Source organism: Mirounga angustirostris, unplaced genomic scaffold (genome assembly GCF_029215605.1).
Source record: "Mirounga angustirostris isolate CCGP_5_RB_7025 unplaced genomic scaffold, mMirAng1.0.hap1 SCAF_7, whole genome shotgun sequence".
Taxonomy (NCBI): Eukaryota; Metazoa; Chordata; class Mammalia; order Carnivora; family Phocidae; genus Mirounga; species Mirounga angustirostris.
In genome coordinates, this window is record NW_026991715.1 from 109,720,308 (window position 1) to 109,732,700 (window position 12,393).

Here is a 12,393-nt window from a genome sequence, read left to right on the forward strand (position 1 = left end):
TGCCTTTGTGAAAAGAGCTTAATATACAGAATGTCACCTTGGCTGATGTGGTAGTGTTGCAGATGATAAATATTTTCAGAGCTGAGCACTGTATTTTATACTTTAAAAAAAAATTCCCCTGGATTTCCTGGAATGGGATCTGGCACATCGTAGGCATATGATAACTGGTTGCTGATTAATAATCATTAGCACTGGTGTGTATGACAACTTAAGGACTCCTGAGGTACTAGGGTGTTTTGTTTTTGTTTATTTGTTTTGGTGTCCAGACAGCTTCATACTTGGTGGGCATGTAGTCTCCACTGGGTCCTCCCTCCTTGTCGGCTGTCACTCCTCCCTTTGTCAGCAGCCACTGCTCACTCCACACTCACCTGCTGCTTTTCTCATCTGATATCTGTTGTTCACAAGTCCAATGACCAAGGCTGTGAAATCACACAACTCACACACAGTTTTATAGTCAACATGCATTTGCCTACAGGATGCAAGAGTGATGCGATGCTTTCATCTGGTTTAGAAAACTTATTATTCCACATTTATATATTAGAAGTTTTCCAACACTGTAAGGTTGTTTAAAGTCTGAAAGCTGGTTAAACGGGATGTACATAGGATAAGGTGCGCACTATCTCCATAGGTTGTAATATTCTTAACTAGAAAGTTTAAACCCTAGATTCCATCTGTCACACTCTCCAGCCCAGCTCCACAGAGATTTCTAGTCCATCCACTTATACTCTTGCTAAAATGATAAAATTTTAAGCCAAATTGCTAACCGAACAGGTTATCTCTGGGGGAAAAAAATCCAATACACAAGAAACCACATAATCCTGTTATTTTCCAGTTATTACTATATCTACCCCACATATATCCAGACTCTTGATAGTCATAATAGGATGTGGGCATTCTAAGTGGAAGAAAACTGTTTGAAGAAAATCAGATAGCCCCAAAACATAGTGAGTATGCATGTCACCTTTTTGGGGGGGGGCAGGGGCAGGTGGTGCCACCAGCTGTTTAGGGTATAGCGTATAGTGTATCAAAAGGACTTAAGGCAAAAAAAAGATAGAAAGGAGGGTAAACTCAAATAATAGATATAAAGAGAAGGATAAGCAATTTTAATTGGTCGTGGAGACCCACCAGAGGAGCTAGATGAGGGAATGGCCTACTCTGAAGTATTCTTTAGTTGGCTAATTCTATAAGATCTTACAGATTGAAAGGAGGTGGCTCAGTGAAGATCAAAGGCAAGGAGAACAATTAGGGGATCATGCATACCACCCACTCTTCCTAATTCCAGTCACAAGGACCAAATACCATCTTTTCACATTTTCATTCGGGCAACCTTAGAAAAGGCTAGATGGCCAGACACAGAACCAAAATTGGTGTTATACTTCCAGATAAAAAAGATGGCTAATAACACACCACTCTTCCCCAGAGAGAATAAGAGTCAGCAGCCCATATTCCCGAGGACCAAATGGCTGATTTATTCACTTCCTGAGAACAAAATGGCAGCCACCTAATAGAGCCCTGCGTGTATATTTAACGGAAAAGACACAGTGGACTCAGACACACACTGGACTCTTCATTTGGATATTTAGCTCTTAAAAAACAGGAATGGAGCGTGATTTCACTAGCTCTCTGATTTTCTGAGTATTTGCTTGGCTCCAAGGAATCTTTCTTTCTGAACTAAGTATCTACAGCCTTTCTCACCCTGCCAGGAATCGTCTTTATACCCAAGGGCAGGAAATTTCTTCATATCTCTAAGTTTTTACTCAGAAGTGTCCTTCTATCTGAAATGCTTTATTTTCCCAAGTTTCCCTAATGATAATACTAGAAGTCAGAAGAATACTAGAAGACAGGAGCAGCAGTGGCCATGATAAACATCTGAGTACTTACAAAGAACAGAGCCCTCTGCTGAGTTCCTAATGTATTACCTCATTTTAAATTCCCAACATTCCAATTTGTGTCATCTCAAAGGTATAGATGAAAATGCTGGTGCAGAGAGAAAAATAATTTGTCTAGGTTCACACAGTCCAAACACTCAGAGATAGGAAACTTAATAATCACATGACCCTCAACTCAACTTTTTTTTTAAAATTTCTAAATGATATTTACATTTTCAGAACAGTACTTCTCTACAAATGGTTTGCAACCTGGAAACTGGGGGAAGAAGAGATAGAGGGCTATCTGGAGGACCTGAAGTCCTAAGCTTTACCCCATGGTATTGAGTGGTACCTCAAAAGGCCACCAGATCCAGCGATCCTCCTTCAGAGGAGTTGAGAAATGTCCCATGCCAGATTCTGTCAGGAAGCAAATCCAGGAGTACTTGTGGGTTTTTTTGTTTGTTTGTTTTTGTGGGGGGGGAGTTGAAGGGAGTTGGAATCTCTGAAAGATGTAAGGTTAACATCAGACATGCTTTTTTACCTTCTAGAAGAGGTTCCAAGAGTCTTTTGTTTGTCCTGTGGTAGGGTTTCCACTGAGGCCAAGGCCAAGAACTATATCCTTAGTAGAAAAGCAGAACTCCTTATCAAGTTTAATAGTCTCCTTGGCTACCAAAGGGCCAACCTCTTTGTTGATTGCTATTAAATATCTACCATCAATGTCTAAATTGTCTTATTTGGACATTCTATACCCTCAAGTACAAATTCTATGAAAGTCTTAGGCCTGTAGCATTTTCTCTTCTGGTGTGCTCCTTTGTTCTAGGTACTTGATACCATCCTCTGAAAATTCTTTTTTTTTTTTTTTAATTAACATATAATGTATTATTTGTTTCAGGGGTACAGGTCTGTGATTCATCAGTCTTACACAATTCACAGCGCTCACCATAGTACATATCCTCCCCAATGTCCATCACCCAGGCACCCCATCCCTCCCACCCCCCTCCACTCCATGAAAATTCTTTAATGACATATTTTGCAACCATTAGAATATCCTCAGGGCTAGTAGTAAGCTGATGAATAATTTGAAATATCTGGTAGCATTCTTCTAATGTTCGCTTCTTTCCCTTGTCATTGACACTCATCTGATCATGTATTTTAAGACCTGGCTTCTTGGCTGTTAATTTCTTCATGGCATTAGAACCAATGAGTCCATTCAAATGGGCATGAAGTTCCAATTTAGGTAATTCTGAGTAAAAGGTTGCCTTCCATGGCTGTTGTTCTTCCTTCATCATGACTTAGCAGAGTAAGTTCTCCCAAACCTTTTATTCTTTGTATAAACAATACAATGGTATTTCACTCAGTAAGTTTTGTGGTTTTGAATTTCCTTCAGATTGCTTTACTTCCTAATTTGGATACAATGAGCTGTACACATAGCTCTGGGCTCAGCTTCGCCACCACGATGGACCACTACTCTTGAGTCTCTCCTGGCCTTGAGCCTGTAGAGTCACGAGCATGGTGCAGGGACAGTATGGAGCATCACAAGCAATAGCATCCTCAGCAAGAGTTCCCTGGCTGTGATACTGTGATAATTCTGGTACCACATGCGGCCCTCCATTCATCCACCAGGGCTATTATGTCTACTCAAGCACTGGGTGGCACTGCCGGCATGTCCTCCCCAACTTTTCAAAAGTCCTTTGCCCGTAAGCTTCAGTTAGTGCTGAAGAATGTACTCCACCCTTTGAATGCTGCTGTATATTACTTGGATCCATATAATGGCAATTTATATTTAAAATTCATTCATTCCATAAATTGTTATTAGATGATATGCTATATGCCAGGCACTGTGTAGGCTCTGGGAAGATAAACTGCTATCTTGGAGGAACTCAAAGACTAGTAAGTGGGAAACATAAGTGATCAGAATTTGAGGTAAGAAGAATCATGAACAGGACTCAGGAAGGTTTCCAACGGGAGCATAAAGGAGGGAATAGCTAACCCAGTTGTAAGTGATTGAGGAGTCTTCCGGGGGAAGTGTCAATGAATCTGGGGCCTAAACAATAAATAGGATGGTAGCTGGTGAAGAATGGAAATATCTCAGGCCCAGGTAAGCAGCATTTGCAAACTGTTTAGTCTCACCATGCTTCTCACACATAGTGATGATCTCAAAATAATGGGATGAGTACATTTGGCATGGTTGATTCCAGAGTCAAACAACTTGAGTTCAAATACAAGTTCCTGGTTTTGTGACATTGGGAAAGGAATTAGCATCTCTAACCCTCAGTTTCTGTACCTGGACATGGAGAGTAGTAGTGCCATCACTTAAGGTTGTTGCAAGTATGAAAATGACCCAGTGATATATAAAGGGATGTACCACAGCAGGTAGACAAAGCAAATCCCCAACAATGGTGGTAGTGATTGGTAGTGATAGTTGTTAGTAGGTCCACCTAGATTATGACCTCTCTATGAATAGGAATCTGACTAATTTTTCTTTGTGTTTCTCACTGTGCCTTGAATTTCACAGACTTAAAACAGGTATTCAGTAAGTGCCTACTGAGAGATTTGTTTGTGTGCTTTTTCCTTTAAATCATTAAATAAATATTTATTGAACACTTACTATGTGCCTGGCTCTGTCCATTATACTGTGGACACAAGAGTAAACAAAGCACATTACTAGAAATTTCACCCTAAAATTCTGATCAGTAGTTTCATAACATTGATGGTTACTTAAACTTTGAAATCAGGTTTGGAAAATACCATCCAAAGCATAAGAATCACCTGACTTGTTAGTGATAATAACTGTAATTCCACTTGATGTTTCTGGAGAACCTGATGCTTTATCTTAAGAACTCTTCAACCAATTTAGTGTTTTTCCACCTGCTACGGGGTCCTGCCTGAATCTAAAATGATGATTTCCACTTCACTCCACAATCCACATCATAGGTTCTCCCTCCCACCCCAGGTCCTTATCAGCAACAGACCAATTTGTTAATTTGCTTCTCTTTCTCTTCCTTTTACTGCATTCTGCTGGTATCTGAGCAGCTGTCAGCCTGCATAGAGAGAGGAGTGGATTATCAATCAAACAGCTTAAATTTTAACCTAAGTTTTGCAACTAATCAATTTTGATATAGTTTTCATTTATTCTTTCAGTGAATAGTAATGGAGTGCTTAATAGAGGCCCAGCATGTTCTGGTTGAGAGTTCAGGTGTTGGAATCAGAATGCCTGAGTTAGAAACTAGCTCTGTTACTTTTCAGCCATATAATCATGGGTGAGTGACTTGACTACTCAGTTTTCTGATCTGCAAAGCAGGGATAATAATCATATCTACCTCATAGGATAGTTGTAAGTATTAAATACACATAGAAAACCTGTAAAAATCTTAGAACAGTGTGCCTGAAACCAGTAAGTTCTCAATGTTAGATGCTTTTACTTTATTGTTGATATTTGTTGTTACTCTGTATACGGTACTAAGGAAATAATGGGGGGGAGGAAGGAGATCTTGCTTCTATTAAGTGAAGGGACATTAAAGAACTAATAAACACTCACATAAATACATAGTTACAAATTATGACGAACACCATGAAGGAAATGAACAGGGTATGGTGTGTGGTCTAAGGAGTACCACTTATTTATTGATTTTTAAAGGTTTATTTATTTATTTGAGAGAGAAAGCATGAGAGAGCACGCCCACGAGGTAGGGGGAGGGGCAGAGGGAGAGGGAGAAGCAGACTCCCAGCTGAGCAGGGAGCTGGATGCGGGGCTCCATCCCACGACCCTGGGATCATGACCTGAGCCGAAGGCAGATGCTTAACCGACTGAGCCACCCAGGCGCCCCTAAGGAGTACCATTTAGTATGAGACTTAAAGAATAAATAGGAGGTCAAGTGGTGAAGAAGAGGTATATGCTGTGTGTGAAGGACTGTCCAGGAAGAGAGAAAAGCATGTGTAAAGGACCAAAGACAGGGGCTGAAGGGCTTTGTGGGTTACCTATGGACACTGAGGAGGAGAGGAGGCTGAGGCAGTGGGCAGGGTCCAAGCCATGCAGTGGAGTTAAGAGTCTTCCTAAGGGCAAAGGAAAGCTACTGATGGCGCATGGTTTCCTTTCTGGCACACAGACTTCCCAAAACTAAAGTGAGAGGATTACATAAAAAATGCTCTCAAGCCCCTTTAACACTGAAGAATATAAGATTCTGTGATGACTAACAACAACAACAAGGTGATTTCTGGGAAAAAGCAGAGAAAAAACAAAGAAGTAGTGGTAGGAAAGGAAAGAAAGAGGGAGATAGGGAGGTAAGAAATAGGGAAAGAAGCAGCTGACTAAAACTTCAGTGGAGACATAAAGTCTAGAAATGAAATGTTAAATGCTCAGTGCAGAATTATAGACTCGGTACCTATTACATCCATGTGTGTGTAGGTGTGTTTGACTTATGCATGTATTTGTACGTTCACTGATTTGGCAGGAACCCAAACTGGAGGAGCCTTTCCATGGAAGACAAATAAGTCTAGTAGGCTGGAAGCAGAGAGGGGGGAAAAAATGCCACGTCAATCATTTTGGTTAAATGCATGATTACTGGATATAAAGATGCATCTGGAATAGCTCCTGCTGGAAAGCTGGTGTTCAGGAATTGAAATGCTTGCTGAGGCATGGTTCAGCGGCTCCTTTCAGGAGCTGCTCAGTGGAAATCAAACAGAATTACATTAGGAAAGGAGTGGCTGAGAAAGTACTCTCCGGAACAGAAAAATTTTATTGGAAGAGGAAAAGAAAAAGGAGTTTAGTCCAAAAAGAAGGACTGACTCCAAGAATGCTAATTTGTTCAAGCCTTCCAGAGCCCAGAGGAACTTGAGCACTTCTTGCCTTAATATTCAGATGCTGTGGTGAAAAGAAGTATGCAAAGTAGTGAAAAGCAAAAAGGAATAAGTGTTCGTTGGGCCCCGATTTCTACTTTCCAGCTGAATAAGGGTATAATTTAAGGATTTATGAAGGGGAAGCACACTGGTCCGATTCTGCAAACACTTTATAATGATAATACTGCCTCTGATGCTCAGACCTTGCTATCAATACGGGCATGTATGGTTGGGTATCATATAAACCTTGCAGCAAATGCTGGGAAGAATACCGGTTGAGTTACCTCAGTGCAATGAGAAGTAAAAGAAGCCCCTTATGGTTTACGAAAAGTTCTTTTCTGGTAAGGAAATAGCCACTAACAATATGTCTAATTCCCTTAAGTACTTCCGGATTTGCCAATGGTTCAGTTATCATATGCCTGATTTGAGTTAATAACATCCATTTAATAGACATTTACAATATATTTTAGGTACTTATAGCACATCATCCCACTGACTCTTCATAGTGCATTACAAGCTAGAGTCTAATATTCCCATTTTATATACAAGGAAACAGAGGCTCAGAGAGGCTAAGGAACATGTACCAGGGACACAAGTTGCTGGAATTCTTATGCAGGTCCATGTTCCATTTGAGCTCCAATTTTCTTATCCATAAAATGGAGCTGGTTAACACTGCCTTCAGATTCTCATATTCCCAAAGCTCCCTCATGAAGACTGCAGATTCAGCAAGTTCACTGGTGTTTTTATTTTGTGTGCTTTTTATATCATGGGGCACTCTCTACCCGTTCATTCTCAGCACTCCAGTGCACTCAAGGATTTTTGCCTACCAGAACTTGTAGGAATCATTCATCCCTAACTTAGGTGCAAATGGCAGATAATAGCAGTAATTCCTTGCTTTTCTGCATCTGGTAGTCAAGGACTACTACACTCTCCCATTTTAACTCATTCCAATATCATTGGGAGGCAGACAAGGAAAGCATTCTCCCCAATTTGCAGATAAGAAACTAAGACTTAGGGTGAGTGACTCCACCAAGGTCAAACAATGAGTTAAAAGCAGAGTCATGACTGCAGGCTCGCATCTCTTAAGATCCGGTCTGGCATCTTTTCTGGAAAAGCACACTGCTTCCCTCAGTTGCAGGCTCCAGGGCCCAGCTGGAAGCAAAAATGAACAAATGGGCAGATGAGAAAACACTTTTCCTCCTGCCAATGCTCACTCAGCTTCAGCCAAACTTTGTCAAGTGAAAAGCAGGTCCAGATCTTTCCATTTTTCTTTTTTAAAGAAGCTATGGATCTGGATTTTTATGGGCAATCCTATGATTTTTTAAAAGCTACCTAAAGCTTATATTTTAAATTTCTGTGAGAAATATCACACATCTGTAGGTTGGAGTCACCACTGGGTAATCAGTTTTCCACCTCTGCCTTACACTGAAGAAATGATAGAGAATTTGATTATGGTTACAGAGATGTCTAGCTGAAAGCCCTTTTAGCCATAGGAATGCCCATTGCTTGGGAGATCCAAACCTCAATCAATCAAATCCCACAGAACAGTGGAGATTTTGAGTCCCAAACAAAGGAGGGTCAGACAGAGACATTCCAAATCCCCAGTATAACCCCCTCATCTAACCAGGAAAGAAAAAGTCTCATGAAGATAGCTTGTTTAGAACTTTAAATGAAAGAGTGTAGAACAGAGATAAGAAACCAGGGCTCTGAGAGACATAAGATAAACATGTTAAATATTGTATATAATTACACTAATAAAAACAAATTTAGTTATAAACAGCAGCTTTTATTTGAGTTCTTCCATGTGCCAATCACTATTCAACGTACTTTTTATGCAATACTTTTTAAAATCCTTACAACAACACTTTGAGGTGAATATCACTGTTATGTCCATTTTATAAATGGGGAAATTACAACACAGAGAAATGAAATTGCCCAAGGTCACAATTTGCTAATATATCAAATTGGGATTAGAATGCAGGCAGCCCCGCTCTGGAGACTACACTCTACCACAATTAGAGAAAGAGCACGTTCTCCCTGAAGGCAGAGATTATTTTGCACAGAGTAGCTGTACTCAGAAATTTTTCACTGAGTTAGACTGAGCAAAGGACGGGAGTTCATTTTTTAAAATAAGACCACACATTTCTGTCTTCCACAGGGAACCTGGAAATCTTGGTAGGATTTTCTTCGATGCCAGGGACACTTTTTTTTTTTTTTAAGATTTTATTTATTTTCAGAGAGAGAGAGGAGGGAGAGAGCACAAGGAGGGGGAGTGGCAGGCAGAGAAGGAGAAGCAGGCTCCCCATCAAGGAGCCCAATGTGGGACTCCATCCCAGGATGCTGGGCTCATGACTTGAGCCAAAGGCAGATGCTTAACCAACTGAGCCACCCAAGTGTCCCTGTCTTTCCTTTCTTATTTTCTCTACTTGTCTACGTTCTTTATGGATAATGATGTACTATATGCTGGCTAATTGAACATAATAAAAAAAATAAATAAAAGTGTCAGTGACCCTTTTGACGAGGGCTATTCTAAAACCTCTAGTCCTTGAGGAGATAGATTTCCTGATCACTGACAGGGAAAGCTGAATCTTCTACCTCATCTTTTGTGGTTTTGTTTTCACCCTACTTGGCACCCTAGAGGGCATTAACACTCCTGATCCTGTCAGCTGCTCTGGAAGTGGACGTCACACCCAAGGGAGCTATACACCATCTGTTTCTAATTCATCCTGTCTTCAGTCTTCCATTCAATACTCTCCTGGCCTCACATCATGACTGAGGCTAGACATGAGCTCTCAGTATAATCTGGCAGTCTGTGCTCTCAGGGCAGCCCTGGGCCCATTAGGCATTCCAGATCTTTCAGATACATGGAGAGTAGAATGATCACCCTATAAAACCTTTAGGAGCTCTCCCTGTCCCCCCAAATTTTTTAAACCCTAGCTTAATTTACCAATTATATAATGTCATATATAGAAGAAATAAATCCAGGAAGGTCAAGTAGTACCTTATTGGAATGTTATCTTCTACTCTGCTTTAGAAAGGATTTAAGGAAAAAGTCTCAATCTAAGTGCCAACAGTGACTAGATTAATTTAGTAAATGAAAAGTGACCTAGCTAGTGTCCACTAGGGTGAGTGAGAGAATGCATGCCTCATCTAAAGGCCGGAAACCATGGCTCAACTCCAGCCTATTATAGATACATCCGTTAATTTTTCAAGAGAAAGCATAGGACTTCCATTTGTGTTAACTGAGAGACTATATAATTTGAACCAATGCTTCCAATGAGGACAACTAGAAAAGCTGGACAAAATACTTAAAAATCTTCTTGAAGATGTAGACGAGCAAATAAGAAAGTGAAGAATTACAGAGCCAGGATCTAGGGCTGGAGGAAAGCCAGACAGGTAAGCCTTGTGTTTGGAACTACTTTTCCCCTAGAGATATTTACCAGTTCTAGAGGAAGCAGCTAAACTAAGGGGAGACAGAAATAAGAAGCTGGAGTTTAGAGTTCAGAACCAAAAAGTGGTGGAAAGAGGTTGTGAAACAATCACTTTGGATTGGGACTCGGAAGAGCTGCTCAACAAGAGTTAAAAATGACCTGGAAATAGACAGTTGCTTATAGGGACTGCAGTACAGCTTCAAATCATCTCAATCTCTGGAGCTGGATTAAAATGATAATGGATTGCTAGTACAAGAAGGCAAATATATATCCATTTGGTAAAAAGATAACATTACCCTAGTCCTCAAATTATTTCTACAGAAAATTCTGCAAATATAATGTTCAGCACACGATAAAAAAATAATCAGTTATACCAGAAGATAAAACAACATAAGTAAAAATGAAAAGAAAAGAGAAAATAGGGACAGATCCATAGGGACTCAGGATATTAGAGTAATCAGACATATATTTTATAAGCAACCATGCTTACTATTTTCTTGGAGATAAAATACAAGATTGATAATTTCAGCAGACTACTGGAAAATACGTAAAATAATTAAGAGGAAATTCCAAATTTGAAAAGGACAGAGACGGACATCAAGAATTTAATACACATAATGACAGATTGGATGCAGCTTAAAAGAGAATTTGTGAACTTCAAAATAGATCAAAAGAAAATAATAGGACTAAAACACAGAAAGAGAAAATGAAAAATACAGAAAAGGGCATGAAAGATACAGTGGATAGAGTGACAAACCCTAACATACATGTAAATAGAATGTCATCAGGAGAAAACTACAAGGAAGATACAGAAATAATGTCTGAGGGCCATTGGCAAGAGTTTTTCAAACTTGATAAAAGACATCAAGACACAAAATCAAAAGGCCCAATGTACCCAAAGCATGTTAATTAAAAGAAATCACACTTAGGTACAATACAGTAAAAATTTTGAAAATCAAAGACAGAAACTCTTAAAAGCATCCAAAGTGAAGAAGGGGTGGGAGATAGATTACTGTGAAACAATCAACAATCTGACTCTTCCCAAGAAACACCTGAAGTAGATCTTTAAAATGCCAAAAGAAGGGGCACCTGGGTGGCTCTGTCCTTAAGCGTCTGCCTTTGGCTCAGGTCATGATCCCAGGGTCCTGGGATCGAGCCCCGCATCGGGCTCCCTGCTCCGCGGGAAGCCTGCTTCTCCCTCTCCCACTCCCCCTGCTAGTGTTCCCTCTCTCGCTGTGTCTCTGTCAAGTAAATAAATAAAATCTTAAAAAAAAAAAAGCCAAAAGAAAATAACTACAAATATAGACTATATCCAACATAAACTTTTTTCAAGAGAGAACTTCGTGAAAAAAGACATTTTTATACAAATAAAAGGAAAAATATTTCTCAACAACAGATTCATACTAGTGGAAATGCTAGAAGATATTATTCATGGAGAAGGAAAATTATTATAGATGAAAACTTAGAGATACAGAATGAAATAAAAAGTAAAAATTATGAATATATGGGTAAGTATAAATAAACACAGACTGACTAGAACAGCAGCAATAATACATAATATTGAGTTTAAAAGTACAAAAATATGCAACAATAGTGGCATGCACATTGGCAGGAAAATAAATGAAGCTAAAATGTTCTAAGGTCTTTGCACTCTCTGGGAAATGTGTGTAAGTGCCAATACTCAGTAACATTTGATAAGTAAAGAATGAATGTTGCAAGTTCTAATGTAACCACAAGAATATTTAAAGGGTATCTAATTCCCAAGTTAATAGAGAAGTAAAAAGTGGAAATTTTTAAAAAATTCATAAATCTGAAAGAAGTCAAGAAATGAATGGTGCAGTTAAATCTATCTTTAGAGGGGAATCTATGGTTTTAAAAATGCATGTATTAGAAAATAAAAAAAAGCTGTAAAAAGTGATCAGTAGCTAAGTATCCATTTCCAGAAGTTAGAAAAAACCCTGTGAACTAAACACAAGAGAGAAGGAAACAAGGTAGAACAAAGTCAAAACCAACCCCAAAGAATCTTAGAGAAAGTATGAGAGTGAGCAAGTTAGGTCAGTAATATAAAACGTAACAACACTACAAACCCTACACACATGAAAGAGGATATTATGAGGATTTTGTGACAAGATATTTGAAAATATAGATGAAATGGACAAATTCCTAACATAAATGACCAAAACTGCCACAAGAAGAATAACATAATTGACCAGGATTGTAACTATTAAAGACATTTAAAGCTTTACCAAAGACAACTC

General features: G+C 39.3%; 1 protein-coding gene and 1 pseudogene across 4 annotated transcripts in view; both read right to left on the minus strand.

Annotated features, from left to right (window-relative positions):
- The window catches only part of GRIA1 (glutamate ionotropic receptor AMPA type subunit 1), a 296,889-nt gene that overhangs the window by 173,269 nt on the left and 111,227 nt on the right, over nt 1-12,393 (minus strand). The window lies entirely within an intron of this gene.
- LOC123853098 (adenosine deaminase-like protein) lies at nt 2,169-3,157 on the minus strand (annotated as a pseudogene).